Genomic DNA, 27150 nt, shown 5'->3' on the forward strand with positions numbered 1-27150 from the left:
AAGTGACTCTTAATGTATGAATGGTTAGGTGAACTGTGATACATCCACACCATGGATCACCACCTGGCCAATCTCAAAAGGAAGCAAACTGTATAAATTCTTGCCTACAATATTCTTGAACTGCCATAATCATGAGGGAGTACTGCTAAGTCTTTTCCAGGCTTAGGGACATACAGAATGTGGTTATAATGAGATAGTTATGAGGGATCGTTGCAAAAAATGATACAGTTCTTAATTATAGTGGTTGTTATACAGATCTACATGTGTTGTGGCATTGCATAAGATCATGTATATGCAGAAATTCATTCATATGAACCTGGTGAAATCTGAACAAGCTCTGTAGATTATACCAATGTCAGTTTCTTGATTTTGATATTAGTTACTTAAAATATTACTGTGGGGGAAAATTAGAAGGGATAGGAAAATGTGCCTCTCTATATTTTTCATTTTCTTATGAACTATAATTTTCTCAAGACAAAGTTTTTAAAAAGCTGACACCAGATAGCCACAATGGAGAAATGGACCAAATCTGCTCGATAGAATATTATGTCCCTGATAAAATAATGATTAAAAAAGCAGTTGGAAACAGAAAATGTTTATGAGGACCAAGAAATGCAGTAATTAAAAACACAATAAATGTATTGTGAATGGACCAATAAAAAGATAATATAAAATGAAATTCAGTTGTTTGGGGAAGGTGAAACGGAAGTTAGGCAATTTGGCTTTGCTGTGGCAACTGATCCTCATCTTTTGAAATATGAAGTCTTCTTTCTTTGCCTTGTCCTCAGTCTGGAGTTTGTTTTTATTATAAGTGAAGTCAACAAAGTCAGTTACTAAAATGTATGAGTGGACTACCTTGTGCGAGTCCCTGGGTTTGATCCACAGTACAGAAAAGAAAAGGAAAACAAAAGGAAGGAAGGAAGAGAAAAAAAAGAAAAGAAAGAGGATAACAACTGGAAAGTTAGGAAGAACTTCACCTGAAAAACCAGATGGTACCATTCCAGGTTTTCTAAGGAATCTCCATACTGCTTTCCAGATTGGTTGCACCAATTTGCAGGTCCACCAGCAACGTAAGAGTGTGCCTTTTTTCCCACATCCTCGACAACATTTATTGTTGTCTGTATTCTTGATAACTGCCATTCTGACTGGTGTGAGATGAAATCTTAAGAGTAGTTTTGATTTGCATTTCTCTAATTACTAGAGATGTTGAACATTTTTTTCATATATTTGTCGATTGAATGTACATCTTTTTTTCTGAGAATGTCTGTTTAGCTCCTTAGCCCATTTATTTATTGGTTTGTTGTAACACAGCATCAATGTTTATAGCAGCTCAATTCACAATAGGTAAGCTGTAGAAGCAACCTAGATATACTTCAGTAGAAGAATGGATAAAGAAGCTGTGATATATATATACACACAATGGAATATTACTCAGCATTAAAAGAGAATAAAATTATCTAATTTGCAGGTAAATGGATGGAGTTGGAGAATATCATGCTAAGCAAAGTAAGCCAGTCCCCAAAACCCAAAGGCCAAATGTTTTTTCTGATAAGTGGATGCTGACCCATAATGGGGGGGGCATAGGAAAAATGGGGAAATTTTGATTGGGCAAAGGGGAGGGAGAGGTGAGGAGGGGAAAGGGGGCAGGAAAGATGGTAGACTGCGGCAGGACATCATTACCCTAGGTACATGTATGATTGCACATACAGTGCAACACTACATCGTGTACAACCAGAGAAATGAAAATTTGTGCTGCAGTTGTGTACAATGAATCAAAATGCATTCTGCTGCTGTCATGTATACTTAATTAAAATAAATTAATTTTAAAAAGATTTAAAAATCAAAAACAAACAAAAAACCAGATGGTACTTACCATGGGTCTCCAGTAAGCTATGAATGGACCCGTGAGTACAAAATACTTAAGTTCAGAATAATAGCCTTTAGAAGTATCGTCTTGGAATCTGTGAAATGCATCCCATACCATGTTCTACTTTCTAAGAGCAAAGAAACTATGTCAGAGTTACATCTTTCGTATTAACTAAAAAATGCATATGGAATCCTTCAATGATTTATTAAAGTTTATAGTACTCATGCATCATAGGAAAGATAAGAAGCTAAGTAAGTGCCTGGGGAAAGTATTCAGGTGGTTAACATCAAGTTCCTGATCATTCTTCTGCCATAAGCCCCATGGTGAAAGCACCATTCATCAATCAGTTGGTTTTTCTCTTGGCAGCAGGAGGGAGACAAGAATGTAATTGGGGTTAGAGCATGGGCTGAAAATCACAACTTCCAGCCACCAAATTCCTCCTAGCTTCTACCTAATTAAATGAATGCAAGCTGGTATTCATGCCTAGAAGGCAGAGTTTTTTAAAGTTTGTTCCAGGGGACCACTTGCAGCCAGCAGATTGTTGAGCTTTATATTCCACACTTGCCATATTAGATCTGGTGCAAAGCAGAGATGGAGTCTTACATGTTAACAAGCGCTTGGGAGCTTCTAAGAGACATCAGAAAATCAAGGTATAAGTCAAGATGATCAACAGGCTCTCAAGCACCCACAAGAGTGACAAGGTTCAAAAGACCACCTAAGAACCATTATACTGTCCTGGGAGTTTTCAAAGAAGGTCCCAAGATACCTTTTTGATCCCCTCCATCTGGTGCAGAAGGCTGCAGAGGAGGCTCCTGTACTAGGTAGCCCAGCAGAGAGTGGTTCTGGAGCCCTGCCTCCAAAACCTTAGGCAGTAATTCTTCTGCAGCACTCAGCTGGCTTTCAACATACCAGGGGGATGCCCAGGGAGGAAATCCAGGAAGAACACATCTGCTGCTTCCGAGCTGTAAAAGTTGCCAGAGAGCTCTCTTTCAGTTGCTCTGGCAACTTTTACATTTAAGTATGTGGTCTAATATGTTAATTATCATCCATTATTATGTATCTGAAGTTTAGAGGTTTATCTTTATGCCTATGGATTTCTAATTGCTCTGCCTTCCTTAGTTAAAAATATTTATTTCTTCTCTGAAGTGATTCATACCTTTGCAAAGATTAGTTGAGCATATTTGTGTGGGTTTACTCTTGGGTTTTCTATTCTGTGTTATTAATCTTATTTCTATCCCTCTTCCAATATTATGCTTATCTTGTTTGCTTTAGCCCTTCAGTAAAGCTTAACATCGAGTAGGGTGTTTCCTGCCACTTCATTCTTCTTTTTTAAAATTGCTTTAGCTATTTTAGTTCATTTTCCTGTCTATTTATAAATTTCTATGTCTAGAAAATCCTGGCTGGGTGTTAATAGGAAATTTGTGAAACCTAGAGATCATTTTGAAAGAAATTGGCATCTTACTATAATATCTTCCAGGCAGTGATCGAGATATGTGTCTTATTTAAATTGCCTATGATTTTTTAGTTAGCACTTTGCAGTTTTTGGCATACAATTTCTATACATGTTTTATTAGATTTATATTTCAGTGTTTCATTTTTGGTTTCCCTTGTTTAGTCCCCACATGTTTATTGCTTGTATGGAAATAGATACTTTTTGTGTGTCAATTTTATATATTTTGACCCTGATACACATACTCATTAATTTAGAAGTTTTTAATTTGGGGGGATTCCTTGATATTTTCTACATAGACCATCAGGTCACCTGGCAATAGAGGCAGTTTTATTTCTTTATGATATTCATTTCTTTTATTTCCTTTACTTCCCTAAGAAGAGTTTAAGAATTATATTAAAAGTAGACATCTTTATCCTTTTCCTATTTTAGGGGGAAAACATTTTCTTTCACCATTAAATATAATGCTAATTGTAGTTTTTAGTAGTTCTTTCTTTAGATTGAAGAGATTTCCTTTTATTACAGTTTTATGAGTTTTTATTATGAGTATAAGCTGAAAATGGTCACTTACTTTTACTGCATAAATGGGTATGATTATGTACCTTTTCTTCTTTAGCTTTTTAAGAAAAGGGTGTATATTATATGGATAAATTTTCAGTTATTGAACCAGCTTTGAACACAGTGAATAAACTTCATTGGGTCATGTGTAAAATTCTTTACATATACTGTTGAATTGTATTTGTTCAGATTTTCTTAAGGATATTTATGTGTATTTATGCGGATTGTGGGCTACAGTTTTTAATCTTAACCTTTTTATTTCTACTATCTGTGGTTTTGGTATCAGAATAATACTAGTTTCTTAGTATTACAAGGATTTCCTCCTTTTATGTTTTCTGGGAAAGAGTTGTAGAATGTATATCCATTATTATTTAAATGTGTTAGAATTTTTCAGCAAAACCATCAGGATCTGGAGATTACATTTTTAAGAGTCTTGAGAATCATGAGTTCAGTTTAATTGCCTTCAGGGTCCTCCGCTTGCTCTGCCATATCTCTTGGTTGGGTGTTAGTAGTTTGCACTTTTCAAGGAATTGATGCATTTTTATTAAGTTGTTAAACGTGTGTATGTAGAGTTGTTTGCAGCATTTCCTTACCAGCCACTTGATATCTACAGAGTCTATAATGACACATTCAGATTTATTCCTGATATTCATTTCTCAATTATATTGATCTTTTCAAGGAAGGACATTTTTGCTTCATTGATTTTCTCTATATTTTTCTATTTATTTTTTCCTTTCTTATACTTATTACAGACTTTTCTTCTTTTTCCAGTTTCTTAAAGAGTAAGCATATATTACAAGTTAGAAACATGCTCTTTCTAATGTGAGCATTTACTATTATACTGTTCCTATTAGGATTTTATCCTAATCCAACACATGTTGATACCTTGTATTTTTGTTTTTAATTAAGCTCAGTGTATTTTTTTTTAGTTTTCTTTTTTTTTTACAAAATATGCTAGTTTATATAATATTCAAATTTCAACCATCATCATTTACTACAGCATTTAAATAAAGCATAAGATCTCAATTAATGCAAAAGTGTTGATAAAATTGAGATTAACCATATTTTACAAAGAAATTTCAAAAATCTTTATTTTAGTTTTCTTGAGATTTCCTTTTTTACTCATAGACTCTTTAGAAATGTGGCACTTAGTTTCCAAGTATTTGGAGAGTTTCCTGTTACCTTATTTATTCATGTCTACTTTGATTTTGTTGTAGGCAAATACCACACTTTGTATGTTTTTACTTCTTTTAAATTTATTGGGGTTTGTCTTATGGCTCATGATATGGTTGGTCTTGGTCTCTGTTCTAGAGCAATGTGAGATGAAAATGTATTTTTTGCTGCTATTGTTAGCCATTTGTCTAAATGCTTGTGAAACCCTGCAGGTTGATGGTGTGTTAAGTTCTTGTACATCTTTGTTGGATTTCTATCTAGTTGACCTGTCATCAGTTTCTGAGAGAAGAATGTTGAAGTCTCTACATATAATTGTAAATTTGTCTACTTTCTTTCTTTTTTTTTTTTTTTTCATTTCCGTCACATATTTTGCAACTTCCTCATTCGGGAAAGCAATTTTGATTGCTGTGACTTCTTGGTGGATTGAGCTTTTATCATTATGTAAATTTACATCTGTCCTTCTAATTTTCTTAGCTCTAAGGTCTACTTTATCTGATAATAGCATAGTCACTCTTGCTTTCTTTCTGAATCGTATTTGCAGGGTGTATATTTTTCTCAGATTTCCTCTTCCCCGTCTTCCTATGGTTTACTTGAACATTTTGTTTAGAATTCTTTTTTTGTTTGTTTTTGAGTGTGTCCCTTTGTTTGACTGTTTCAAGGTTGCTGTAGGCATTATATTTGTTCTACTAGTGTCAATATCTGACTCAAGAATAGACATTTTATCTTTCTTCTTTTTTATTTTATCTTTTAAGAACTTCCTTAAGGCACTTTTTTTTTTCTCCAAGGAAATCTGCTGATAATGAGTTCTCTTAGTTTTCCTTCATCTGAAAATGTCTTGACATTTCTTCCTTATTTCTGAAGGATATTTTTACTGAATATAGACCTCTGCTTGACAGGTATTTGCTTTTAGCACTTAAAAAAATGTTATGCTTCTGCTTTCTGGTCTCCATGGTTTCTGATGAAAACTCTACTGTCATTCTACTGACCTTTGTTTAGTTTAATTTAAATCCCTTTATGGATCATTTCTCTCTTGCTGCTTCTAGAGTTTCTCTTATGTTTAGTTTTTAGATGCTTAATTAGGATAAGTATTGGCATGAATTTCTTTGGATTTATTTTTTGGGGGGTTTTACTCAATTTCTTAGCTCTCGAGATTTATATCCTTAACTAAGTTTGAAAAAGCTTTCGCCATTATTTCTATGAATAATGTGCAGTCTCTTCTTTCTCCTCTTTCCCTGAGACTCTCATGACACAAATATGAGATCTTTTGTCCCAGAAGCCCTCTCCCCATTTAAAAGTAAATACACACACATATATTTATGTTATATATATATATATATATATATATATATAATCTTTCACCTTTGTTGTTTAGATTGGATAATTTCTGTTTCTATTCTATCTTCAAGTCACTGAGTCTTTCCTTTGTTATCTCTACTCTGCTCTTGAGTCCAGCCTGTGTGTTTCTAATCCCATTGGCTATATTTTTCAGTTCCAAATTTTTCATTTGGTTTTTCCTTCTATCTCCTTTTTTCTTTACTGAGACTTTCTACTATTTTGTTTGTTTCAGAGCATGTTCCTCATTGCTTACTGAAGCATTATTATAATGGTGGTTGTGAAAGCCATGCCAGAGAATTCCGGTATTCCAAGATGTGTCATCTCAGTTTTGTCATCCGCTCATTTTCTTTCTTTTTTTTTTTATTACATTTGAGATTTTCCTGGATTTTGGCTTTATGATTAATTTTAATTATATCTTTGACACTTTAAGTATTATTTTATGAGACCCACTGTCTTCTTTCACTGTTCTTTTCTATACCTCACCTCCTCTGATACTGCACTAATGGAGGATGGCACCCCTATTGTCAGGTGGAAGTAGTGGTCCAGGGTTCCTGCCTAGCCTCCATTGACACCTAGGAGAAAGAGGGGCACCTTGTTACTTCTGGATGGGGGGTGTAAGTCCAGACTTTACAAGTGTCCTCTAGTGATATGGCAAATGGCACTTGTTACCACTGAGTCAAGGCTTAGTCCCAAATCCTTGGCCTTCTCTCACATCACCTTGTTCAGATATAGGAAAGGGTACCTTATTTTCACCTGGTGAAGTTAGACATCGTCTTCACTGGGCCTTTGTTGATGAGGTTAGTGAGCACACTCATTTTTTTTCCCTTTGGTGTTTAATTGGGGTAGAACTATTGTGTACACAATATTTGTTTGTCCAACTTCCCCTTTTCTGATCTTTTCGCTTTGCTTAGGACTTTATGTGTTCCTGTTTATATTTATGGGGGAAGCCTTCTTTAGGACCCAGTTGGGAATATGTGAGACAAATAGAAAACCCAGGGAGCTCAGCACCATGTCATTCATTTTTAATGTCATCTTATCTCTTCCACCTGCTTCTCTGCAGTTTTTCATGTTTATTTTTGTCTTATTTTCATAATATTTTGTCCAACTTAATGAGAATAATAGTATTTTAGTCAGCTTGGGTTGCCATAACAAAATAACAGATTTGGTGGCTTTAAATAACAGAACCTCACAGTCCTGGAGGCTAGGAATCCCAAAATCAATGTTCAGGCTGATTTGATTCCCTGGTGTGGGCCCTGGTTTGCAGGTAACCTTCTTCCTATTGTGTCCTCATGAGAGAAGGTTTGGAAGGAAAGAGAGGGAATGCTTGCTCCTACATGTGCACCCACAAGAGAGCAGGTAGGGACACAGATTAGATCCAGCTTTGTTTTCTTCCTTTTATTTATAAGGCCACGATCATACCAGTTTAGGATCCCACCCTTGTAACCACATTTAATCTTTATCAACTCTTCCTTACCATTTTAACCTTATCACCTCCTTATCATTTTCTTTCTTTTATACTGTCATAGCAAGTAGGTTTTTTAATAAAAACATAACACTTCATTTATTTGGATTTTATATTTATTCAGGTTGATATTGGTCAATTTCCATACTTGATGTAAGAGGAAATTCACTCTCTTTAGAAATATCAGTCTGAACTGGGCATGGTAGCACATGTCTGTAATCCTAGCTACTTGGGAGACTGTTGAAGGAGGATCTCAAGTTTGAGGCTAGCCTGAGCAACTTAGTGAGACCCTGTTTCAAAATTTAAGGAAGGGGTTGTTCTGGGGATGGATCTTAGTGATGGAATGCTGGCCTAGCATGCACAAGGCCCCTGGGTTCAAATCTTAGCACACACACAAAAAAAATAGAAAGAAAGAAAGAAAACAAGAAAACAAAATCAGTCTGATCAGTTTTTAGTCAGTTATAGCAAACCTCAGGCATGAATTTGGGACCCTGAATAAAATTCCCTTAACATCAGGTCAGCTTTATTGCTGGAGGACAAACTGCCATGGTACAACATTGTTATGTTTGCCTTTATATTTTCAGGTGACCCTTGACTGATATAGATGTATTTCCACATGTAATGAATACTCTTTATACATAGGAAATTAGTGTCAGAATATTTTCTCTTCCACAGGTAGACATGTTTAGTTTTCTTGCTTTTTCTTTTTTCTTTTCCTCACAGGCCCAGGGCCAAATATAGGTCACATAGTTTAAGAACTTTAATTAATTATGTTTAGTTTATGAACCCATTTATATCAAGTTACACAGGCTACACAGAGCTTTGTGATACAAGGGATGTCAAGGCCCCAGATAGACTCAGGAGGATAGAGTCTAGCACTAAGTGCTAGGGAATTCACTGAACCATCATGGGTCACAAAACTAATTTCCCACCAAGGCAGGAGTAAAGTCTGTGCTTCTTCTTTCTGGTTCCATACAAGGTGGGGAGAACTGAGCAGGCCAAGACCCTCAGAAGGTAGCCGACTCAGTCAGAAGTTGGAAAGGGGAAGAAAAGCCTACTCTGCAGCACAGGAAGATGGGAAGGAACTTGATTGTGTTAGGGTGTGCTAGGAGTCAGCTCAACAGCTCCCTTATAGATTTCTAACAGGTGGAGTGAAGGGTTCCCTCTGATGCATCTGAAGTTTGTTTTTGTTTTATTTTTAATAGCCAATACTACCTGAGAAAGCCCTGCCGCACCCAGCATTAGAAATGGTTGGGTTGAGCTGGAAGGTTCTGAGGCAACCTGCTAGAAAGGAGCCCAGGGCATCTGGAGAGAAGGCCCTCCAGCCAGGTCCACAGGATCACTATGGAAAGGTAGCAACCCTGGCCTTACAAGGATTAGAGTTTCATTCTAGTCTGTCCAGCCAGTAAACTAAAGCTATGGGGATGCAAGTTAGCCTTTGAGTTATGAGATTTTTATAACCTGAAAATGGTCCCTGCTATAATAAGTGCCCAGGAGTGGATGCCATGCAGCTTTGAGGGAGCCCCAGAGCCCTGCTCATTTCTCCTTCCTTGCCTATTTTTCCATGACTGCACCTGTGTCTTTTTATTACAAAAATGTTACATACAAAGGCTTTATCAGGAATGAAACAGTACAGAAAATATGACCAGGATTCAATTAAAAAAAAACTGCTGAAGATGAACTGTATGTTAAAAATTACAAAACATTCTTAAGAATCCATTTGAATTTGAGCAGGCAGCTACAAACACAGCAGAAGAAAGAAAATTAAACATAAAAGAAACTAAAAACACACACAAAAAAACTTTAAAATGTAGCTTTGAAAAGAATCAAGTAGGATTAATAGAGGTGAGAATTATAGCCATCAAAATCTAAAAATCTAGTGCAGGCTAAGGATGCCAGATGAGACATTATCATTTAAATTGACAGAGACAATTTCCTGTCAATCAAGGAACACTACATAGATGGAAAATAGGAAAGAATGTTAAATTGTAGTTGCAAGAATATGATTTCTAACACTTCTTTTGTGTTTTTATATCCTAGGTTCTATTCCAAATTCTTTACACATATGAATAAACTTTTGGGGAAAGTACCATTATTATTTGCAGATAAGGCAACTGAAGCAGTGTGTCCAAGGTCACAAAGAAAGCAGGTTTAGAAAGCCGAATTCTTATCAAAAGAGTTCCTCTCACTTGAAGAAGAGGTATTTCCACATACATTGTCTAGTAATGTTGAAGACAATGACAGAAAGAATGTAGGAAAATGGTTAAAAAGATTATTTTCAGAAAACAGGTAAAGTCATAACTCACAGATATAAAAGTGAACACCTGTCAGAGAGTTTATTAACTCATATGATATGAAGGAACCAGGCAGATGTTATAGTCAGTTCAGTGGAAAAGCCAAACCAGTACAAATTTATATGGCATTTGGGGATTTTGAGATGACCTGGAAATGGACACAAAACTTGTTCATCTGCAGTGGGTGAACATCGATAATTTAAATCTGTGTCCTGTAGAGAATATTGTTTTCCACTGAAATATGGTGCTTTTTCTGTAGAAGCCATGTTCCAAAAGAGTGGCTGAGAATTTAATAATGTTGATGAGAAACACAAATCCTCAGATTCAGGAGACATAGTCTGAGGAAACAATGTGTAATAAAAAAGGAGCCCAAGAAATGTTGTGTGGGGCGGGGGGGGGGGGGGCAAAAAAACTAGAATGTCTGAAGCCAAAGGAAATCCTGGAAATAATGAAAGAAAAAAGCTTGCTAACGAAGGAATGGCAATTAGGTAGACTGCAGACCTTTTAAAGGCAACAATAGGCGCCAGAACAAAAATAAAATGAAATAATGTCTTTAAAGTACTGAAAATAATTGTCAGCCTCGAATTCTGTTACAAGCAAAACAATTCTTTACACAGAGGGCAAAATCAAGGTACATTCAGGAAAACAAAGACTAAAGGACCTTACTGTGTAAAGTTTGTACTCATATAAAAGAAATGACCAGAAGATAAAAGTGGATCAATGTATGAAAAGGAACAATAGGAAGGCAATTGGTAAACATTTAGGTACATGCAAATGGGAATGCATAACATCATAAAGATGAATTTAGGGTATGAACACAAAGTGGAGGGCTGGGGTATGGCTCCATGGTAGAATATATACTTAGTCTTTGCCAGTCCTGGGTTCTGTACCATCCACACCCCCAGGAAAACAAAAACCAAGTGGGATTAAAATATTGTAAATAAGTGACATGAAACATGTTTCTTGGAGAGTACTTGGAGGTAAAACATTCAGGTGCACTTACGTTGCCTAAAAAGACCACACACATAACAGCTTTATGTAGAATATACAAGTTAAAAATGTAAGAAGAATCAACAGGCCCATAAGACTAATATATTTAACTTCTAAACAGGTAGAAACTAAGGGGAGAAGAAATAAAGAAAATGTCAGAAACTTAAAGGAAGGAAAAAATCCAAAGCACAACATGAGATAGTAGAAATAAAACATTATAGTCAGACCAAGGTTGTGGCTCAGTGGAAGGAGCTTGCCTTGCATGTGTGAGGCACTGGGTTGAATCCTCAACACTACATAAAAATAAATAAAGATATTGTGTCTATCTACAACTAAAAAGAAAAAGCAGTCTTAAAAAATTATAGTTGGAAGGAGACCCTAATTGTTATACAAAATACATGTATGAAGATGTGAGGAAAAAAAAAAGAATAGCATTACCCTAGATAAGGTAGAGAGAGTGATGGGAGGGGAGGGGAGAGGTTGGGGAGATAGGAAGGATAGCAGAATGAAACAGACTTTATTATTACTGTGTGTATATTATTACTGTGTGTATATAAGTGAATGCATGACTAATGTGATTCTGCAACCTGTATACTCAGAAAAATGAGATATTATAACCCATCAGATTCAAATGTATGATATGTCAAGGTCATTGTACTGTCAGTGTAACTAATTAAAACAAATTTTAAAAAAAGAAAAAAAAATAAAGTAAATGCTTTTATTATTTTAAAAAAGTTATACTCAACAAGACAAAATATCTGTTAAAAAGCAGGTATTTCCTAACAATAATTTGTTTTTTAAAAAGATCGAAGTATAGACTATTTAAATGGAACTAAATCACATGTACGCAAGAGATGAAAACAAAAACAGGAAAAAATAAATATTAAGTAAATAAAAATAAATTATTTTATTTATTATAAATTATAAATTATTTTTAAAAATAAATATCTGAAATATGAAACATCTAAATGTGAATTAAAAAAAGAAAAAAACACCTTTGATGTGTATGGAGTATGTGTAAGGAGATGGACTGCAGGCCTTTCAAAGGCACACAATGAGAAATACATAACCTTAAATATGTTAGAAACAATTTAAAAAGGAAATTTGTGAATTAACTAGCCAATCACAAGATGTTAGAAACAACATTAAATCCAAAGAGGAAAGAAGGAAGAATAAAGATAAAACTAGAAATTTGTTAAATAAGATAAATAAAACACATATTGATAAAAGATAAGTTTTATTTATTTATTTTTTAAAATAACTACTAATAACAATTTGGGAGGCGATTAACAACAAAGTAAGAAGGCATAGGAAAGTGTTTACTAAGTATAAAAGGTATAAATTACTAGGTTTAAATATGATCATTAAATCAGAATATTATGGGAGTTTGACTCAATAAATTTTGGAAATTTAGACAATATTTAATACTTTCAAACAAAATAGAAATATAGACCAAAAATTAAGTGAAGTTTTAAAAATGTATATTGTTAAAGCAAATTTAGTTTACAGTATAATTGAGTGGCAAATATAGTTTCCATTTATACCCATTGCTCCCCACCTCCACTGACTTCCCTGTTATCAACATCATCCACCCAGTGGCACATTTGATGAACTTGCATTAATTCATCATTATCATCCAGAGTCCATGTTTTATATTAAGTTTTACTCCTGGTGTTGTACATGCACTAATTCATCATTATCATCCAGAGTCCATATTTTACATTGTTTCACTCTTGGTGTTGTACATTATAGTGTCCTATGGAGACTATTCACCCAAATCTTCTGTGCTTAATCTATTCATCTGTCCCTCCCACTGACTCCTAACATCACTAATCTTTCTGCTGTCTCCATAGTTTTTGTGTTTTCCATAAAGTCATATAGTTGGAATCATACAGTATTGTTACCTTTTCAACTTGGCTTCTTTTATTTAGTAATGTAATGTAAATTCGAATGTAATATAGATTTAAGCTTCCTCTGCTTTTTTCATAGCTTGATAGCTCATTTCTTTTTATTTCTCTATTTTTAAATTTTATCATTATTACTTTTTTATTTTATTTTCTTGTTTTATTCTATTTTTTTTTTTTTTTTTTTGCAGCTCTGGGGATTGTATCCAGGAACTTGCACATGCCTAGGCAAGCGCTTTACTACTGAGCCACATTTTTAGCCAACTCAATTCTTTTTAGCATTGAAAATGTTTTAATATCTGGATGTAGCATAGTTTATCCACTCATCTACTGAAGAGCATCTTGGTTGCTTCCAAGCTTTAGCAATTATGAATAAAGCTGCTTTAAACATCTGCAGGGCAGTTTTTATGTGTATGTAAATTTTCAGCTCCTTTGTGTAAATTCCACAAATCAAATTTAAGAGTATATTAGTTATGTAAGAAACTGCCAAAATGTCTCCCCAAGTGACTGTACCAGTTTACAATGAATTTTCAGGGGTGGAGGGATTCCTGTTATTCCACATCCTTGTTAGCATTTGGTGTTGTCATTGTTCCAGATTTGGGCCATTCTGATAGGTTTGTAATGGTATCTCATTGCTATTTTATCTGTATTTCCCTGATGACAGGATGTGGAGCCTATTTTCATATGTTCATTGCCATTTGCATATTTTCTTTGATGAAATGTCTGTTAAGGTCTTGAACATGTTTTTCAGTTGAGTTATTTGTTTTCTTATTTTTGAGTTTTAAAAGTTTTTTTGCCTATCCTATTATTTATAAGTTATGCTTTTTGCAAATATTTTCTCTCAGGCTGTGATTTGTCTTTTCATTCTCTTGATATATTTCAGAAAAGCAATTTAAGCTGGGCATGGTGGTATGTGCATGTAATTTCAGCTGCTTAGGAGGCTGAGGCTGGAAAACAGCATGTTCAAAACCAGCCTCAGCAACTTAGGAAGGCCCTAAGCAACTTTGAGACCCTGTCTCTAAACAAAAATATAAAAAGGGCTGGGGATGTGGCTTAGAGGTTAAGTTTCCCTGGGTTCAATTTCCAGTACCCAAAAAAAAAAAAAAGTAATTCAAAAAGGTGGGTTTTACGGGGAAGTCCCATCTAGCATAACACTTAGAACATAAAAATGTATGAATATTAATTAAAATACTAGCACACTAAATCTAACAAAATTTAACAATAAATATTAACAAAATTAGTTTTCTATTAAGAATGCAAGTTTCGTTTAACTTTCAAAAATCTACTAATACAATTTAATCTAAAACAATCATCCTGGTAGTTGGAAGAAAAAAATTAATTGATATTATTTAATACCCATTTGTGTATTAGAATAAAAATCACCTAGATTGACACATGATCTTTACCAAAAGCTCAGTTAATGCTGAAACATTAATGTTTCCCTACACTAGTCCTTTTGGATGCACTTTTCTCAGTTTCAATTGCCATGGTCAACTGTGATGCAAAACTGTTAAACAGAAAATTCCAGAAGTAAACAATTTTATTACAATACATTGTTAAAACTGTTCTATTTTATTATTAATTGGTGTTAATCTTACTATGCCTAATTTATAAATTGAACTTTATTATAGGTGTGTAATTACAGGAAAAAGCACAGCATGTATAGGAGCTAGTGCTCTCCATAGTTTCAGTCATCCCCCAGGGCCTTGGAAATTATGCCCTTGGATAAGAGGGTCTACTGTGTGTGGAGCAAAGGAAGGATATCATTTGTCATCACTTAAAAAAAAACAACAACCAATAAGTAGTTAAGAATTAGGAATCAACTAGATTATCATCCATAGACTGTATTATTTTTATATAGAAAACTCACAAGACAAAATATTTTGGATAGAAAACAGAATCAATATAAAAGTATTGAATGTATTTCTATTCTCTTACACAACTGGAAAATGTAATACAGCAAGTTTTATGTCCAATATCTGTACATATTAAAAAGTATTAATACACACTAAGAAATATTTATATAAATGTTGTATTATATCAATATATGCCTCAAAAATCTCAGTAACATAACACTGTCAAGTTTTCCCAAGTTTAATTTAATGTGATTCCACCAAAAGTCTCAACAGTGTCTTAGTGGGACTAGACAAGCAGATCCTAAACTTTACAATAATGAGCAAAATGTCAAGAATAGCTAAAGCAATTTCAAAGAAAAAGCACTAGTTTGAGGGACTTGCCTTGCCAAATACCAGCACTTTCATAATTCTGTAATAATTAATATGATGTTGAATTGTACTGGGTCAGGAATAGGCATATAGCTCAAGGAACAAAATAAAGAACCCAGAAACTTGAAACATGTGATGATAATATCCCTATGCTATTTAGAAAATTGTTATAATCCATCCAATGTTATATCCAATTGTTTGATAATAATATCAATGTTATGGATAATTGAACGTGTAAATTAATAAAGAAAGGATTCTCCTTTGCAAAATAAATTTCACTGTGTATATTTAAGGTATATAGCATGATATCGTGAGATAAACATGCATAGTAAAAATTATTGTAGTGAAACAAATGAACATACCCATCATCTCACATAGTTACCCATTCTTCTTAAGTTTGTTTGCTTTTGTAACACTAGCAGATGAAGTCTACATTTAACAGGTCTCCCAAATACAGACAGTAATCCTCTTGTTGTATATTAGGTCTTTAGGCTCCTTCATCTAACATATCTGCTAATTTATGTTTTTGGAATCTCCCTACTTCCTTCCTATCCACTTCCTTTCTGCTTCTGATAAATACAGTTTTATTTTCTTTCTTGAATGGATTCTTCTGGAAGCCTTCTACTGATGACCCAGACATAACCTCCTGGAACTTCTAGCAGCTTAGAAATGACCATGAAAATTTGGTTCTACACAAGCTTTTCATCACAGACTGTAATAGGCCATACAGTGGGTCATAGAAGAAATGTTTTAGAAGAAAACATGGAACTTAATCAGAATATCTATGACAGGGTGTATAGATATAGGTACAAATGTATAAAATTCATCTAACAAAATCCATCTATTTTAAGCAAACTTGTTTTCCCTCTTGAAATTGGGACCTACCTTGCATCAGTAGTGCCTTTACCCTGTGTCTTAATATGTACTTTACAGATTTTTTTTCCTTTCTTTAGAAATCTAAAATAAATGGTGTCTTAGAACCATTGTCTTCTGAAATGTATGGGCTTCTCCTTCCTCCTGTCTTACGTATTTTCAGATAAGAGCATTTTCAACTAGTCTACTCTTCCTTCTCATAGTCTTTCAAGGATATTAAATGCTCAGATGGGATGGGACTGATTTCACTTGAGACTTCATTAGTTGGGGGTCATTCTGAACCCACACATGGTGTCCTCTTTGTACAGTATACCTGGATTTTTTTTTCAAAGCTTCATCTGTTCCTGGATGCACATTCTTATTCTGTGGAACACATATTCCATTGGGACTTGGACTTGCTGATACTTCTTGATGACTGAGCTTCACTGTTTTTTATTTTTATTTTTTCTCTCTGGTGGTCCATTTCTTCCTTCTCTGTGGTTGGCCCAGACACTCTCCCTTGCATGATTATGGTTGAGCCTCTCAAGCTCAGTGGTGGTGCTCATGGCAACAGGGCAAGTTGAGGAGTTTATCCTGAAACTGGGATCAGAGGGATCTAATTCCAGGGCTCTTTGCAGATACAAAATACAGTGAGGCACTACATGGGACCCCAAGGATATGAAGAAGGGAGAGTTCCAACTTCAGACCCACATGATCCACCTATGCCCTGTGGAATCTCCCACTTTATGCTTTCCCTACATCTGAAAGCATTGTTGGTCATCCCCTTAGGTTGGGCCCCTGAACCCTGCTTGGCACAGCCACCCTCAGTTTTTCCCCAAGCCCCTTTCTAGCCTCACTGCTTAGATAGTTTTTTTTTCCCTAGACCATGGGTGAGAAAAACACCCATGGTCTAGGGAAACAGAAGTTCCTGAAGCCTCCATCATTTAATTTTATCCTCAGGAACATGATAAGATCATGTCCCCTTCTAGAAGCATGGCGGAACTTTGTAGCTTCTCTGCCCATCTCTAGAGTCTGTGTAGGGGCCTTTCCTCCTGACCCCTCCCCTAAGGACAGAACCTATATCCTGAGTATCCGAGTTAAATTTGTCCTCAGTGAGTGCCCCCTTTGTGGTTGGTGGTGAGACTCAAAGGTCTCCTTACATCAAGATGGCACTCTGGTCATCTCTGGCTGGAGGAGGATGAAGGCAGCCAGAGGAAGGCAGGAAACCTAGGGACCAGGTTGGGCATCCTCAAAACTCTATGGATGCCTTGTGTCTTTCAGTAGTCAAGGAAAAAATGCACATATATATATATATATATATATATATATATATATATATATATATATGCATTTCAAACTATTTAATATAGAAAATTTCAAATATACACAAAAGCAGAGAGAGGAATGAAGTGATTCCCTGTGGACCAATCTCATCTCTGTGGTTATCAGATTTTCCCAGCAGGAAGGCTTCAAGATCACATGCACTGTGGTTGCTGTGTTCTGGCATCTGTCGGACATTTCTGTGTGCAAAAGGCCAGGCTGTGCAGCAGACTGTGGATTTTGTGGCCACCCACAAAATGAGTGGCTTTAGCCATTTATATTTCAGAAAAATCTCATTATTTGTCTTGGAGAGCTATGTTCAAACTCAGTGTTTTGCAACAAGGTCCCTTTTCAAGTCAATCTTATCTCCAGCCCTTATGTTCAAAACAGATGAAAGTACTTTTTAGCACACATCTGTTACATGAGTTCACTTTTGTATTATTTATTGATAAAATCAACTCGCCTATGGGAAAGAACATTTTAACTGCTATCATGTATATTGATTTTCGAGTTTTGGTAACAATTGCAATGTCACAATCCCATGTATCTCAGTATTCTGTATGGATGAACAATACTTTGAAATCATGGAGTAACACAGGTAAGCTGTTGCTAATGGCAACAGTTTTTTAATCTTGTTTTAACCTATTACCCTTGTGGTCTTAAAAATCTCTTTACTTAAATTGGAATAAATGCTTGGAGAAAAAGCTCGTAGAAACTGCTTTTTTTTTTCCAGAGTTGGATCATTGATCTAACAGATGCTCATAGTATTTATTATAAATATAAAAACCAGGAAAGAAACCCAAGCCTAAAATACACAAAATTTTGTATCCTGTGGCATGGCATCAGACCACACTTTCTGTTGTTGCTGCCAAGGACCATTGTCAGTGGCAGAACACATGCCAAGTCTGGTGTAGATTCATTGTTATGTAACTATAGACACAAACTTGCATTTTTTAAAAGAGTAATGCAAAACTGAAATCTCATGTGGTGAATCATTTACAAGAAATTCAAATGTGGTGTACATTCATGGCAAGAGAAATTTCAGTTTATCTCTCACCCAAAGGGGAATAAAATGACCCATAAATTAATATTGGTAATCTCTGAAAAGTTAAAATTTTATGTATAATCATTTGATTGCATGGACCTTGATTCGTATTTTAAAAATACAAAGAAAAGAAAATATTGGAATCAAGCATTTGCAGAAATCTCAAAAGACTTCCATAGTATGTTAGGGTCCCAGAGAACCTAGTTTGAAAACCATGGTGCTATTCTGAGTTGCTACATTTTTGAAGGTTTGCATTTTTAGCTATTTTATGCCCAGTTATGGTTTCTGATATGACTCATTAACGCAGTCAGATACAGACTACAATCAAGCAAGAATATTTACATCCTTATCCTACTTCCTCTCTGTCTTTCCTTTCTGGTGTTTGGATGTTACCAGGTGGATGTGTTCTTTATTGTCTCAGTGGATAATTCTTTTATGTCAACTGAGCCTCCATCCCTCCCTCCTTTTCTTCCTTTAAAATTCCTCATATTTATCATATTCAAATCATGACTTTCTTATGTACTTTTTTCCTTCAGCTTCTGGTTCCTGTTATTCTTATTTGAAGATGGTTTTTAATATATTTTAAATCAAATCCATGATGTTTTCCAGCCTGTTATTTCTTTTGTCTCTTGCTCTGCATCTCCATTTCCTAGGAGAAATCTCTAGCATCTCTCGTTGGGACTCTCTGTTCCTGGGCTCCTGTCTGGATTGTTGTGGTGATCCTCACCTCTGTTCCCAGGTTTCATCTAAAAGTTTGTTTCTCCTTTCTCAGTTTCATCCTCATTTTTTCTGAAGCTGACCAAGGACACATATGTGGGAGAAAGCTCTTTGAGGCTTCAGTATTCTTGAAAATGCCTTTCTTTGCCTTCATGCTCGAATGGTTTTTTTTCTGCTCTGGAAATTTTTCTTTGTGTGATTTCTTTAGTAATTTTCTCCCTCCTACTCTCCTGTTGTCTCTGAATGGACTGGAGCTCTCCTGGCCTTGTCCTTAGGAGGTGTATCATTTCTGTCCTACTTGTCATCTCTGATTTTTTATCAGCCAAACCTCCAAATATTTATTTAGAAAATTATTTCATCAATTTTAGCTTTAATTTCCATATTGCTGTTTTCCTAATTGCAATATCCTCTTGAATTTTGGGGGAGAATATTACAGTTTTAAAGAAGTAATTTTGTATTCTTTTCATGGACAGATCTCTTTGGATTTTTAAAAGATGTGTATCCTTGATTGTAAATCTCATGTAAAGACTGATCACAAATATGTAGTGGTTCTGTGTTTTCTCCTGAGAGGACCAAGGCATAGAAAAGGCTCACTGAGCCTCTGTCCATCCATGTGGGCAGCCCTTACTAGAAGTTTTCTGGTCATCAAAATGAGGGGCAATTTGACTCTGTGGAATGAGCATCTTTTTTTTTGCCTAGGTTTTCTTGAGGCAGTTTATTATTATTTATATGTAGAAGGACTGTGTTTTAACACTACCCAGGATTTATTTTAATCAATATGGTAAGACATATAGACACAGAACTGACTGTTGCTAAGAAAGAAGATTTTATTCAAAGTTTCCTAACAACAAGAAGCATAACTCACCCCTGAGTCAGGGATACAGGGGGAAGTGCCGGATTGATTATAAGGCAAAGAAATCAAGGAAAATGTAGATAGATAGGAGCTTTTATTGTGGTTTGCCAGGGAAGGAACAGGTCAGGCAGAATAAGCAGGTTTATAATGGGCTGATTTGAATACTTTCACATCCCTGGGGTGATTAGGGCTGGTGGATAGTGACCCCCAAGTGTGAGAGCCTGATAGAATGGGAGTTGAGAGGTAGGCTCTGGATTGATTGATTTATATTTGAAAAGAGGTCTTGAAGACTTGTTTACTGTTTCTAGGAATTGACTAATCCCAGGAGGGGCAGTTCCTCCAGGTCAGCAAGGCCTCAGATGTGAAATGTCAGAAAATAGAAAAGCAAGTCATGGTTAATTTAGGTTTTTACTTTTAATCCTTTTTTCCCCCTTTTAGGGGTGTGTGTATGTGTGGGTGTGCACGGGTCCGTGTGCGCATTTATCTAAGTTGTCACTGACAGGGGAGGGTCTTGGGGCACATTCATCTAAAACTTGTGCTAAATTTGCTATCTCTTCCTACCCCCACCTTCATCATTACCAGCTGTGGACCAGAGCCCCTTTGGGATTCTGTGTCCAGCTCCCTCCTGCACCTGCAGTTTCAAACATATGGAGTACATTTGTTAATCCTCAGCAAGTATTGGGCCCCTTTGAAGAGATTGGAAGTAAAGCTTTGAACATAGAAGGTTATGACCTGTCCTGTGAGGTGAACGGGGTGGCCACATGCACCTATGTTCCTTATCTCCTGTGGAGATGTTGAGATTTTTTTTCCCATCTACAGGTGTTCTCCTTAATTGATTTTAGAGACCTGGGTACAAACAGGAGCCCCTAGAAAGCTGCTACTGTTCTGACCAGGGGCTCAACTAATCTAAGTGCACTGAGGAATCCACAGCCTCATAGCACTGGCTCACAAAACTCCATTTTCTGATTCTAGTGCTGATGAGAGGTTTGATGCCACATTCCACACCAATGTCTTGGTGAATTCTTCTGGACATTGCCAGTATCTTCCTCCAGGTAAGACCCATTTTCTTTGTCTTCTTCCAGTTGGAAAATTTAAGCAAGTAAATTAAGCAAATATCAGCCCAGTTGATGGCCCACCTGAGGGTCAACTGGCTCTTACATGCATCCTGCTTCCTCCTCTTCCCTTCTCTCTGTGCTTTCACGGTCCCCTCAAGACTGCCATCTTTCTCTTTTTTTCTTGGAATCCTGGCTCAAGTGGTCTTTGCCAGCATGTGCCGGGGGTTCTTATTTTCTGCCATGTGCTCTGTAAAGTCAGTCCATAATTAAAGCAAGTCTTCCTTGTTGGGGATAATCTCCAACTCTCTTTTCTACCCATAATCCAGATACTCAGGTCCTTTTGTCTCCATTCCAACATGTAAGTCAGATAAACATGCCCTTTCTTCCCTCTTGTGACCCACAAGTCTGATATCCAAACCATTTTTTTCTCCCTTCCAACCAACAAATCAGACAATCAGGTCCCCTCTCCTCCACTTCGGTCCTCCTCTTTCCTCGACTTCCTGTCTTGGCAGGTGTTCCAGGTGTTGGGGGAGATGGTGGGAGTGCTGCATGGTGTATTGAGTTCATGCATTCAAGAGCACTCAAGGGTTAGATGTTAGGTTCAGTGCTTTCTAGGGAGCTCATTACTGACTTGTTCCTGAACTAGTTTTTTTTTTTTTTCCTTTTCAGCTTTCTCATGGTGAGACACTTTCTGGGATAGACCTCCACCCCCCATCCCCAAACCCATTATTTCTTGGGATTTCTAAGGCCCTAGGCTGTTCATTGAGTTATCCACAGCTTGGTAAATTCAGATTTTTGGCCTTGAGGCACAAGGTGGATTGTTTTAGCATATGAATATTAACCAATCTTGGGTTTAGCTTTTAGAACTTTTTTTTTAACATATTCTTTTCAAGGATTTTCTCCTATACTGTCTGGTTTACTTAACTGCCTACTCAAAAGGAACCTGCAATTATCTCACTACCAGCTTGCACACACTCATACCACCCACACACAACCACACACACATCACATATTCTCACATTACACACACAGACACACACACACACACACACACACACACACATACACCCCTTCAACAGTCTGTCTTACTCATTCCACTGCACACAGCAAAGTCAGCCAGCTTTGCTTTTTGGGTTGTTGTTTACATGCTCTTTCTGTCAGCTGATGATAAACATCCTCTAGACAGAATCTGTGTTTGCTCACCTTAGAATCCTTGGCTCCTCAACCATGTGTGGCCCATGTGAATGGATGAGTGACTGAATCTATCAAAGACATACACCTCCCTATAATATTTGTATAGATTGAAGAAATCTAGCTTTTCAGGCTTTCTGTCTTAACACAACTGTTCTTGGGCAATTCCCCCCATTTTTACTACCCTAGCCTTTCCTTCTGACAGTGGGTCCTCTGTAGACCGGCTGTGGAATGCCTTCCAGCACATCTGAGTTCCTTTTCAACCGGCCTGCAAGTTATAGCTTCTGTTATGAGTGCCATTATAAGGGCCATTTTAGAAGATGGTGTCCAGTAGTCTCCAGGGTAGAGGAATATGTTGCTGCAAATTGTTCTTAGGACTGAGTTTATCTTCAGCTACCAGGGCAACACTCTGGACCCTCAAATGCTCTGAATGCAACAGACTCTGTGAGACTCCATCCTATGACCCTTCCTCAGTGGCCCTGGGAGTCTGGTCAGGATGGGACACATTGTGTTGTGACCTGGGACAATACCTTACACTGGAAGGAAGGGTACAGAACTCCCTGTGCCTTGGGGTCATGTAGGGCTGGTTCTGGGACACTGCTCTGTCCCTGCTTAGTGATGCTTAGTGTTACATGGGTATAAAAGAGTGTTTTGGGTGTGGGGTTTGAAATAGAGACTTGATTATAACGTGACTTTTCCTGCTTCATTTTATGCATTTATTTTTAATAGCTTTATGGAGGTAGAATTTACATATCATACATTTTAAGTACATGATTCAGTGATTTTTAGTAAATTTAGAGTTGTGCAACCATTACCACAATCCCTTTTTAGAGCATTCCCTTCCCTCCACAAAGATCCCTTTTGCCTATTTGCAGTTAATTCCCACTCCCACAGCCAGCCCCAGGCAACTACAGATCTGTTTTCTGTGTCTTTCTTGGATTTTTTCATAGAAATGGAATTGTATAGTTATAGAATGTTTTAACTTGCAAATAGTCTGGGTTTGGGGGAATCCACACTACTAATGGAAGGGGAGTGTCAGTTAAGACTTCCAGATTCCTATAAACATTTGAAATAATGCTGCAAATCATGTTTAGAGGACCTTGAGGGGGCAAATAATTTATTATCTGTTCACAACTTGGCTGTGAGGTGAAGTCTGGGTTTTCAAGGCACTTTGAGTCCCTGCCTCCCTATGGTCTTTATTTAACTTGATAGTTGACATTTACAAAGTACCTGCCTTTCCCCACCAGCAGTGGGACACTTAAGCCAATCATGCCTTCTAGTGTTGCTCAATCTTCTCTGAGCAGGGAAGAGAACAGGGCATAAAAATAAAAACTAGAATGATTTCATCTTCATGACCTTCTGGGAAATTCACTTTCAACTTAACAGAGCCTGAACTTCCTCTTTCAGTGGAAACCCTTCCTTGTATTCTCTTGGGCTTACACCTGTCAGGTTTTGTTGTATTTTTATTTTTATTTTAATTGTAGATGGACACAATATCTTTACTTATTTATTTTTATGTAGCACTGAAATCGAACCCAGTGCTTCACATAAGCTAGGCAAGCGCTCTACCAATGAGCCATAACCCCAGCCTGTTGTTCTATTCTTGATCTAGAATCCTCCACATTTATTTCTAGATAACCACATATTTTCCCAATTGGTTAGCTAAATAAAATGCCTTCCCAGACCAAACATACCCACACAGAAATACATGCCCCCATACTTTAGATTCTTGAGCATTTTTATTAATTCCTTTGAGGGTTTTTTTTTATAATGTTCTTTATTTTTCTCCTACTATTGAGTCTGATGCACAGAGCAAACACAAGTTTATAAAACTAATTTCTTTGCACAAAAAGCCCTGAGAAGTCTTCTTCAACAGAAGCTGTCATGGTTTTTGAATTTCAGAAGACAGTGAAGCTTTAGGTGAGCTGCTTGTCTAGAGGTTTGCAAGATAGATTGATAGATCAATAGATTGATCAATTGATAGATAGATAAAATATATACACTTTTTTTCTGGGTAGGTTTAGAAGCAGTTTGAAGGTGCAACATGGTCTCGAGGGACTGCTGTGTATTTTGAATCCATCTCAGTTGTCTTCCACTTCAGCCTTCTGGTTGTTTTCATCACTAACACAGGCATATTCAAGAGCTCCTGCTATATTGATGTGCGCTGGTTCCCCTTTGACGTGCAGCATTGCAAACTGAAGTTTGGATCCTGGTCTTATGGAGGGTGGTCCTTGGACCTGCAGATGCAGGAGGCAGATATCAGTGGCTATATCCCCAATGGAGAATGGGATCTCATGGGTAAGCCCAGCAAAGATACAAGACTTGCAGCCTGGGGGAAAAAAAAACTGCTTTCTTCCTGTTGAAGTTTAAAAGTTAGGGATTTTCCACTGACCTTTCCAGTGTGAGCATTTTTTGAACTCTGCAGCATTCTTCATCATTTACTGAGAGCTATAGGATGAGAAACCAACAACAATGAGTGAATCTAACACTTTCAGGAGGAATTTGCAGCTTGGTGAGGACATGTTTAAACAAGTCAGTGCTGGTGACATCTTCAAGTCCACGCCATTGCTAAAATATGATTGCACAGCAACTTTCAATCAACAGTGTGAATGTCATAAATGAGGTTCAGATAAAGTAAAAACAGTTTTATTCAGGAGCAAAACACATTTACAAATATTGGGAAATGGGTTTGGCTACACACTGAACAAGTCTGCTTAGGGATAGTTGAGCTTGGGGTTTATAACAAGAAGTGGGTATAAAAGCTTAGCATTTGGGGAAAAAGATCAACAAGATTGAGGCAACTCTAGTAGTTGGAAATGGATGCAAATCAGGGTGATCATAAATTTCATAGTCCATTGGATTGTCAAGCTCAGGAGGCAAACTGGTCATTGTAGCATTCCTCACATCTTGCAAGGAATTGTTAGATTATGAAAAAATTGTTCCTTCTGTAAGATTCAGTTCTCAACATGAAATTTATCTTGCAATCTACCCTGTCAGCAAATCTCTAAGACTTAGAAAAACATTTTTTTTACTACTCTGCAGTCATTTTCACTTTTATTTTATCAACAGCCATTTAAAATGGAAAAGCAATGTAGTTAAGATTCACTTAACACTGAATAAATATGCATTCTGAAATGCTTTGTTGCATGATTTTGTCATTATGCAAGCATCATACACTGTACATACACAAACTGAGACAGCTATAGTTCAGTAGGTGATATAAAACTGAAGCACATTTTTTATCAATTTCTTTTTTTTTTAAAGAGAGAGTGAAAGGAGAGAGAGAGAGAATTTTTTAATAGTTATTTTTAGTTCTCGGCAGACACAACATCTTTGTTGGTATGTGGTGCTGAGGATCGAACCTGGGCCGCACGCATGCCAGGCGAGCGTGCTACCGCTTGAGCCACATCTCCAGCCCTCAATTTCTTTTTTATTTGTTTGCTTTTTGGTGCTGGGGAATCAAACCCAGTGCCTCATGAAAGCCAAATGGGTACTCTACCACTGAGCCACAACCCCAGATTCACTTGTTTCATCTTTGACAGAAGCATCATTATGTGGCTCATGACTATAATTACTTTTATAATGATAAAAATTGAAAGTGCATCATTTATTATTATGTACTTTTATGTACTTATAATCCTTCAAAAGAATATTTACCCATTTGCTTAAGTATCACTGAGATATCTTAAAACAATTTTATAACAAACTAGCAAGGGTTTGTTCAAACATCAGTTACCAGGATTTTTAGTACTTAGCAAACTCCAGGGCTATGCTCGTGTGTGGTATATACATGGAAACAAACACAGTAATTATGTTTTCAAATGATAGTTCCTTTTCTCCTCCTCCCCATGCAGGAATTCCAGGCAAAAGGAGTGAGAAGTTTTATGAGTGCTGCAAAGAGCCATACCCAGATGTCACCTACACGGTAACCATGTGCCACAGGACACTCTACTATGGCCTTAATCTGCTCATCCCCTGTGTACTCATCTCAGCTCTGGCCCTGCTAGTGTTCTTGCTCCCTGCAGACTCTGGGGAGAAAATCTCCCTTGGTAAGTGCCCATATCTTTGGCAAGAGTCTGAGACTGGAGGCCCTTCCTTTAGGTCAGCTCTGGAGGGTTCACTGTGGATGGTACAGGGATGTATTTTGGGGTCCCAAGGGCCTGCCTGACTTATTCTTCATGAACCTCTTAGACCAAAGCAGCTCCAGAGTATCATAGGCTCCTGATTTGTGCTCCAAACTGGATGGATGTACCCTCCTGAGAATAACACAGGATCCTGGAATCCTCTGATCCTACAAAGAGTATGGATTCACCCATGGAGGACCAGCTAGTTTGATTATGCCCGGAAGTGCCTGTGCTTTTTCTCCATGGTGGCAACAAGTCAGCCTTCATTGTGGACAGGGAAGAGTTTAGCTCGGTTTCAGCTTGCATTTTTCTATTGTATGCAGCATGATTCCTTACAGTTGCTTCCATATGAAGATAAGTAAAGTAAAACTTTGAATGGTGAAATGACTTTTTAAATATCTCAAAGAATTTCTCAGTGTCTCAGTTCATCAATCACAAACATTTCACCTTCTGAGTACAAGGTTCAGAACATTACATAACTTTTCTAAGATCACACAGCTAGTAAATGGCAGAGTCAAAACCTGAAACCAGGCCTTCTGACTGCAAGGTTTCTTTTCCCGCTGTGTGGAGGTACCTCTCAATAATATTGCGGTAAAGAAACTGACAGATAATTGTTCTGTGTTGATTTCTCCAAATTTCTGATTCCAAAACTTGTCTTTGTCAGAGATTCTTTTGGGACTTTGACAGGTGATAGAGACTTTCTTCCAGAAAAACATTTAAATGCCCATATGTAAG

At 36.7% G+C, this 27150-nt stretch overlaps 1 pseudogene; it reads left to right on the top strand.

The window, feature by feature from the left end:
* LOC144374629 (neuronal acetylcholine receptor subunit alpha-7-like) overlaps window positions 1-27150 on the top strand; it is a 107014-nt pseudogene that overhangs the window by 71496 nt on the left and 8368 nt on the right.

Source organism: Ictidomys tridecemlineatus, unplaced genomic scaffold (assembly GCF_052094955.1).
Source record: "Ictidomys tridecemlineatus isolate mIctTri1 unplaced genomic scaffold, mIctTri1.hap1 Scaffold_78, whole genome shotgun sequence".
NCBI classification, from domain to species: Eukaryota; Metazoa; Chordata; class Mammalia; order Rodentia; family Sciuridae; genus Ictidomys; species Ictidomys tridecemlineatus.